This window comes from Sinocyclocheilus rhinocerous, unplaced genomic scaffold (genome assembly GCF_001515625.1).
Source record: "Sinocyclocheilus rhinocerous isolate Xijiao unplaced genomic scaffold, SAMN03320098_v1.1 scaffold788, whole genome shotgun sequence".
In the NCBI taxonomy this organism is placed as follows: domain Eukaryota; kingdom Metazoa; phylum Chordata; class Actinopteri; order Cypriniformes; family Cyprinidae; genus Sinocyclocheilus; species Sinocyclocheilus rhinocerous.
Genome location: NW_015664008.1, coordinates 260413 through 269297, shown reverse-complemented (window position 1 = coordinate 269297; position 8885 = coordinate 260413).

Genomic DNA, 8885 nt, shown 5'->3' with positions numbered 1-8885 from the left:
TATATAGTTTTTTTTTAATCTAATTTGCTTGTGTTTCTTTGCCCTCTTCATTCACTATGGTTGTATGAATTTGTGTTTCTGAGTACTACTGATAAAAGTAAAAGAAAAAAAAAAAGGTTGGCAAATGGCATGGCAGACATTGCTGTTTGTCCTGCTTTTCTCCTTCCCTTGTGAACCCTGGTCCACTTAACATGTGTTTGCTCTGTGGACTCTCTGGGCAGTGACTGTCTTTGCCCTCACCTGTGGCTCGCATTGGCCAGCGCTTCCCCTCCTCTATTTGGATAGATCGATTAGTTCGTTCTTATCTCAAACATGACAGAACCGAATCACAAAATACTCCGAGATACAGAGAATTCTGTTATCCAATTTCAACTACGCACAGTGGTGGGAAATAAGACGTACTGGAGTACAGAAGACACACGACTTGTGTGTAAATAGAGTGTGTACGTGCTCACAGTTTCCTCCAGTTCTGAGAAATTCAGGCGGGAAACCAGGTGAATCAGACACTGCCACTAGCTCGGCAGGTAAGACAGGTGCTCTGTGTATCGGAGAAACAACAAAGTCCCAGATATATACTGACCCAGTTCTCCTGCGACTGTCCCACACCCTCCGGCTTCACACAGCAACCACGTGCAGCTCTTTGTTTGTTTTATCTTGAATAGACGTAATAACCATAACGTCTTGATTGCTTTAGAGCTCTTATCAGCTCATGAACGCGTCTGGCGATGTGTCATGTGTCTCTGCAAGAACAGAGTAAGAAACAACAAGCACAGAACTTCAAACTGTACAGGAATGAGAAAAGTCTATGAAGACGACATGAAGACATGAATAGCTTTGACTTGTGTGTTGTGTCATTCCTCAGAAACTTCAAATAGACAAAGATGACATCCTCTTGCCTCAGGTTATGTGTAAACCGCAGGAAGACTGAGCTTAGGTCATCGACGACAATGACCTTGCGCCACCACAGGCTTTTTGGATACAGGCCAGAAAGATAAGCAGCTTCTTTTCTTATTTGCATCAGACAGTACAGTGCTGTTAAAGTAAACTAGAGCGATAACTAGTTAAGGAGTGCTGAGGTTCTTCATAGCTGATATACAGTAGTAAACAAATAACTTTAGGCGTAAATGTAGATGTAAAGTGAAGTGTGGTTTATCAGGGTGACGGAGGCGTTGCAAAACCACACGCTGTTGAATTTGGCAGCCGTTCAACGGTGCAAGGTTCACCGTCTCACTCTGTGTGGTAGTAATACAGAGCATGCTGGGAAATTCCCTCATGATCCCCTGGGGAATAAGGTTTCTTTGTCAAAACAATCAGTGATAATTCATTCATTTCACACATTAGCTCCATCCAAAATAGAGTGCTGCCTACCTAGAAAGAATTTAAAGGAATGTTCCAGGCTCAGTACAATTTAAAGAAATAGTTCACCCAAAAATGAAAATTCTGTCATCATAATATACTCACCTTCAGATTGATGGTAGCCATTGACTTCCATAGTATGGAGAAAAAAAATATAATCCAGCTTCATATCAATGGGTTTTCATCGACGGTAGGTTTGTTCAGTAACTCACGGAGTACGGAGACGTACTTGAGAGACGAGGAGCTCCGGTTCGAATCCCCGTGTACTTTGAAACTGCGGCGAAACGTGCAGTAAGGTACGTAAAAATGGTGTTGCAGAAAAGTACCCAGAGGTACGTATTTTTTTATGAGACTGGGTTGGAAGAAAGAATATACAGGTTCTCATACAGGTCTGGAACAACTTTGGGGGGTGAGTAAATTATGACAGAATTTTCATTTTTGAGTGAACTATCCCATTATACTCAATCAACAACATTTGTTTTGTAGAATAATGTTTATCACCACAAAAAAATAAAAAAGTCAGCTAATCGTTACGTATCTTTAAAAAAAATGCAAATGCTTAACTGAACCCAGACTATTTCTTTAAAGACACCATAGGTTCATTCTTTGGAGCCAGACTAGACAAATGCCTTGATGCATTGCTGGGAGCCTCTCATAGGCATCCAGATTATTGCTTTTTGTCCATGGTAGGATCATTAATAATGAATAAATTGCTGCCCATATACAGCAGGACACATGACCATGCCTTTACTTTTGGAGCAAACATAACTAATATTATGGACTGCCCAAGGCTACAGTGGTAAATGATGTAAATATTATTGAGTTTTCACTGAACAAAAACATGCTTTCAGGGTTGTTAAACATAGTACATTATTTGAGTTTCCAAGGCAGAATGAAGTTTTTGTTGAGAAGAAAATGTACCCTTTAATGAACAAACAAATGATTCTGAATAACTAAATTGTAGCAGTTATAGCATGTTTGTTCTTTTATCTAATGTACATTTAAAAAAAATTATAGTGTAAATTAAAATATTCCCAATAGTCAAGTGTTCCAAAAGCATTATTCTATTGTTGTCAACAGAAATTATTAAAATTCAAACTAATTAAAAGGAAATGGTTTTAATTGTTTTAGGGTATCTCACCATTAGCTTAGCAAAACGCTAACACAAACCCTATAGTCTGTAGTCATGGTAGACACCATATTGAATTTTACATGGATGAAACAAGACTGTGAGGAAGACAAGTCTTTACAATGGCATGCACTGTATAAAGCTCATAGATCACATGTCATTTTCAAAACTGTTTTATGGAGTTATTGTTTACCAAATGGTTTTCGTAAATTAATTTGTGAGCTGAATAACTGACATGTGGGCACACTGCACACAGTTGTTGTCTATGTAGTTCGTTCAAGTTCAATCACTTCTAAGAATCCAACCTAGACAGCTAGAATTGACTAGGTTTTAAGTTAGCTAATGCTTACACATTACGAAGTTATAGAAGTTAGCTCTTAAGTCACTGTAAAACAACAGATCAAGTCTACTAATTTAAACATCCTAAAAAGAATCAAATGGGGGCAGATCAAGACAAATCTGCGTCATTCATTGTCTAGCTTTATCTCGCTGCTCTTGTCCTGTAAGGATTGGATTTCAGGAATGGGAATAAATAGGGATAATATCCCAGCCACAAAGAGAGGCTTCTCTTTCATGTGAGGTGAAATACTAGATGTCGTGGAGTCCGGCTGCAGCCCGAGACACAGCGAATCCTCACCTTTTCCTACTACAGAAGAGTATCATAGACGATCCGCCACCTCACGTGTTGATTTCACCTCTCGTTTCACCCTCTGGACAGTGACGGGAGCTACAGCTGAACAATGGTGATTGTTATATCACAAATGCAAATACCACAAAACCATCCCCTGGAAAGAGCCAGTGACCTAAATGCATAGGTTCTGTCAGCTGATACTGCAGTGGGATAGGCCCTGAGGATATGACAAAATATAACTTTGCAAATCAGGATGACAGAGCGCTAGATACATTTAACCTGTATTGATCAGTCACTTGCTTATTTAAGAAACAAATGATGATTTAAAAGTATGTTTGAAACTACAGATTCTTGGGGGGGGGTTTACTATATGTTTGCTAGGGGCTCTGGGTGACTTGAGCTGGTTGTTTACTGGTTAACATCAAAAGAGTACTAGTCTTAAAGGAAGTAAAGAAAATTGTTAGAAGACATTCAGAGCTTCTGTAAGTATAGTAATATCAAACTATGTCATTTTTATGTATACTCTATTACTCATAAACAAGTTAACAAGCACAACATCTGGGGTATTTAATGAATTCATTTATTTATTCAGTTAAAGGTTTAGTTCACCCAAAAAAGAAAATTCTGTCATGTTGTTGTAAAGCAATCCATTCAAATCAAGCTCATACGTGTTTGCTTGATGTGCAATGAGGTCAAGTGGCGTCTGTTTACCATATTTGACGATCAATGTGTGTCTTGATCAATGTCTATATATGAATAAAGGCCTAAATGAATTCTGTTTATTATATAAAGCAATCTTGTCTCTTCAGAAGACTTGGATTCAATCTCTCAGTTCATATGGATTACTTTAAAAAAGACATTATGACATTTATGAAGCATCAAAGTTTTAGAATGGACTTTCAATTGAGGGACAGAAATATCTTTAATTGAAGATATCTTCAGTTTTATGGGTTTGGAACCAAACGAGAATGAATAATTCATGACCATTTTCATTTTTTGGGTGAACCAACCCTTTAACTTTTATGTTATTATGGGAAATAACCCAGAATGCTCGATTTTACCACAAAGTCTTCAAATGGAGCCACAAAATACAGTTAGCTGTGTATAAAAATGCAGTGGACATTTTGTGGTCAATGATTTTGTTTGTTTGACCTTTACTGTGCATAATTCTTCCCTTAAATTTGTAGCATTCAGAGTATGAAAGTATGTTTTCAGCTCACTGTATTCTGATCACTTCATGATCCAAAGGTAACAAATTGTACTGCTTTCTTACTGCTATGTGTCATTGTTTATCAACCAGAACATAGTGTTCAGACACAAGACGTGGCATTACTAGCATTACACATAGTCAGAGAATGATGTGACTGATTACTGCATTTGCATATGTTCACCTGTCAGATATTTTCTCACTAAAACACTTAATAGCTAAATGCAAAACAGGTCAGATCTTAAATGCAATACATTTCGTGATTCTGTAATCTTGTGGTTTTGCCTGGATGTCTGCGGTTTTTGTGATTCTGTTCACGCAATGCTTTAGACACACCACGGCCCCTTTTAGCTGAGTTAGAGGGCTTTCATTTGCACATGACTATCCTTCATTACATAGAACACCATTGTATGTTACATTAGATTCTGGATCAGTCTTCCAGTAAGAGTACAGTAATGGTGTTAGTTCATCCAAAAATGAAAGTCATCTTTCCAAACCTGACTTTCTTTCTACACAATATATATATATATATATATATATTCCTCAACAGCGAGGTGGTAAAATCTAAGTGAAGTAATTGAATTGAATTGAATTGAAGTAATTAATTTTTTGCAGACGTGCATATGTATACAGTTGTGCTCAAAATTATTCATACCCTTGGTAAATATGATCAAAGAAGGCTGTTAAAATCTGTATCATCAATCTTTTAGATATTTTATTTTTAAAATGTTCTAAAATCTAACCTTTCATTGGAGAATAAGAATTTTAAACGGGAGAGAAATCTCATTATAAAATAAATGTTTTTCTCTAATACACATTGGTCACAATTAATCATACCCTTTTATCCAAAACTTTTTGCAACCTCCTTTTGCCAAGAGAACAGCTCTGAGTCTTCACCTATAATGCCTGAAGAGTTTCGAGAACATCTGACAGGAGATCAGACACCATTCCTTCATCCAGAATCTCTCCAGACCCTTCAGATTTCCAGCTGCATGTTGGTGCTTCTCCTCTTCAGTTCAAAACACTCATTTTCTATAGGGTTCAGCTCAGGGAACTGGGTTGGCCAGGGCAGAAGCTTGGGTTTGTTCTCAGTGATATATATATATATATATATATTCTGTAGTAGTCAATAAAATACCATAAAAGTGGTCTGAAGTCTTGAATTGAATTTGTGATGAATGTCAGTCTTAACTAAATGTAAGCCACTTGCTGAAAATTTTGACAACATTCTCTAGTTCACTAAAGACGCAATGCTCTTTCATAAGCGAATGGTTCATTTGAGTCAGATCTTTTCAATAAAGCACTTGATCCACTTAACAATAGCTGTCTGAATGATTTGTTTATGAATCTGACTGATCTGGGGTGCATTTCCCAGAAGGAAATATTAGCCAACTATGATCGCAAGTTCTGTCATTACTAACATAGTTCAACAATTCAGTTTCCCAAAACCATAGTTCTAATGAACAGTAGTAAACATCATAAAGTTAGGTGGCTAAACTACATCTCCAACCTGTAGTTGGAATAATATTTATTGTTAATATGAAATATAATTTGATATATAATTAATACACACACACACAAATATATATATAAAGCAAAGTACTCTCAGATGCCATGTTCATTATTTACAGCAATAATCTGACATTAATTCAGTCTCTCAACTATTAATAAGCAGAAAATGTTATTCACTGCCAGCATGACATCGTTAGAGACAGTTCTAATGTGAACTTCAGTTGATTCAGATTGATGACTTATATTTCATTCTGTTAATCAAAACAAACTATCATAAGGCTTCAGAAGACTTTGAGTGCACAAAACAATAGCACAACTATTATTCAGTGAACTTAGTCCAGTTCTACTTTCATCATATTGAAAACAGTGTCCAGGATATTCTTATAAAATACGCTTTTTTGCATTCCACACGTGAAAGAAACTGATAATATGGGTTTGGAGCAACATGAGGGTGAGTAAATATACCAGCATTTTCGATATGGAGTGAAGTGTTTTATTAACACTCAAAAATAATGTTAAAAATCTGAATTCATGTTTTGAATTGATTCATGGATTCAGAGCAGGACAACTCTGTGTTGAGCTCCACAGAATAGACGGTAATTTCAGGCCACATTTCATCACGTTTTAGTCGCATAGCACTACTTTGTTCACTGTCCCCTCTGAAATTTTTTTTTTTGCTAGAGTATCAAACCAAAACGCCCACATCCTGGATCTCCATCACCAAGCTAACACTGAAGTCGGCCTCTTCAGATTACATCTGTGAGAAATGGTTTAGTCACACCGGCGAGCACCCCCACAACATTCCAGCGGCGTGACAATGCACACTCCTCCCACTCCACTCTTACTTTCACTCCTTACGAATTGTTGTCCTTTCCTTTCTTCCGTCTCTGAATAAGGTCCTCATCCATTTTCAGCTACATCACAGGCTGTCTCTAATTCTTCCCTTGTGCTGCATACTTGTTTAAGAGAATAATCTAACAGATAAGCAGCTTTGCAGAGAAACAGCCCTCGGCTTTGGCCTGGGTGTCAGTGAGTTCGTCTGAGACTCCAGAACACTCTTGTTTAATGACATAAAACATCTTGGAATGTTTAATGAAGATTTAAGTTGTATTCCAAGAACAAACGGAGGCTCAAATGCTACTTTTGCAGCTCAGAGATGGTGCATATTAGATCTTTTGAGTAATGTCTCAGAGTTTGTTCGTACAATTAAAGTCAGTTGGGTCAAATGTGGTTTTGGACAAAAACATTCCTCAAAATATATTCTTTTTGTGATACATAGAAGAAAGTCATGCATTTTTGGAAAGATATGACGGTGAGTAAATGATCACAGAATTTGCATCTCTGAGTTTTGATGGATTTTTTGGTAAAATTACCAAAATTTGTTGTTGACCTAACTACAGGTAACCTTGTGTGTACAGTGTCTTTTTTTGTTCATCACACATGCCTGATTTCTTCTAGCTTTAACAAACATTTCTGGCCTACACAAATCACACCAGATGTGTCTGTGTATCTGTTCCAGTTCCTTAAACCTCCCAGATGTTGTGGGGTCTCTAGACACAACAGTTTTGGCACTGCGATTTGTACAAGAATGTTGTATACGACAATGGGCTGGATTTTCTTGTGAAATGGTGTCTTTTATCTCCTTGCTGTGTTACATAAAATGAAGGCAGAGAAAATATATGAGCGTAACAGTCGTAAGCTCTGCATTAGAAGCACGGAGCAGAATTCCACGATCAATCATATTTTAAAACACAAACCCTTATCTGGCCAAGGGCCTCTTGTGAAATAACATACCGCAGTGTGTGAACCAAAATAAATCACAGCACTCCCTTTTCCCCTTGATTTTTTTCTCTTTCACTGTCTCTCTCGTTCCCCCTTTATCATACATGGGAATGTCTACAATAACATAACAGCAATGAGAGGCAACATGTTGCAACATTCTGGCATAAAAAAAACACTGCTGAGAATTAAACCAACTCACTTTCAAGAACAAAACACATCATCAGTCTGGGGCAAACTACAGTTCCTGCCAAGGTCTCTGGGCTCTCATGCAGGGTACAGCAGGGAAAAAAGTCAAACCCTTAAATTAGAGTTTTTTAGTTATATACAGGTGCATCTCAATAAATTAAACTTTTCCACGACATTCTAATTTATTGAGATGCACCTGTAACTAAATATTGACAAAGAAACAAAATGTGTGCAAAACGAAAGGGTAAAATACGTTTTATTAATATAAAAACAGTAAAATAAATGTGATGTTAATATAAAAATCATGCTAATATAAAAGCAATAGTCATATGGCAAAATATGTCAAATACTATTACCAAGCAAGATTTTTCAATAACATCGAAGTATATTTTAGAATAACTACTTTAGCAAATAGTGTAACAGTTTTTTTTTTATTTAACTTTTTTTCAACAGTTTCTGATGCTTTTTTTTCTCTCCATAGTGTGTTTAATTAAGGGGGCCTTTAACCCATTCCACTAGGGGGCTTCCTATTCCAAACACTATGACTATGAATTTATTGGCAATAACAAACATTAGATCATGGCGCAAACAACCCCATGGGTTTGATTCCCAGGATTGATTCCAAATTAGGTCTGTGCGATATGGAAAAAAAAAAAAATATCGCGATTTCTTTGATCAATTTTGCGATTTCGATTTTAATCACGATTTTGTCACACACAGACATGCTTTACAGTCATAAATGCATTCAGTGTGAATTTGAAACATATTTCCAAAAGAAAACCAATTAGAACTTTATCAAAAAGCTGTAACATGTCTCTAGAACAGACATAAGGCAAAATAATCACTAAGTAAAGGTGTAACAAAATGTCTCTAGAATAGACATGGCAGAAATTTTTTGTTTTTTTGCCATGCATTGGTCAGAGCTCTTTGTGGCGTTGCCTCAGATGTTGAACTAGATTTGTTGCGCCAAGTTCACACGTACTCCGTCTGCAGTGCGTATACAGTATACAGAGAGAGAGAGTGTGTGTGTGTGAGAGTGAGAGTGCGTGTGTGTGTGTGTGTGAGTGTGAGTGAGAGTGAGA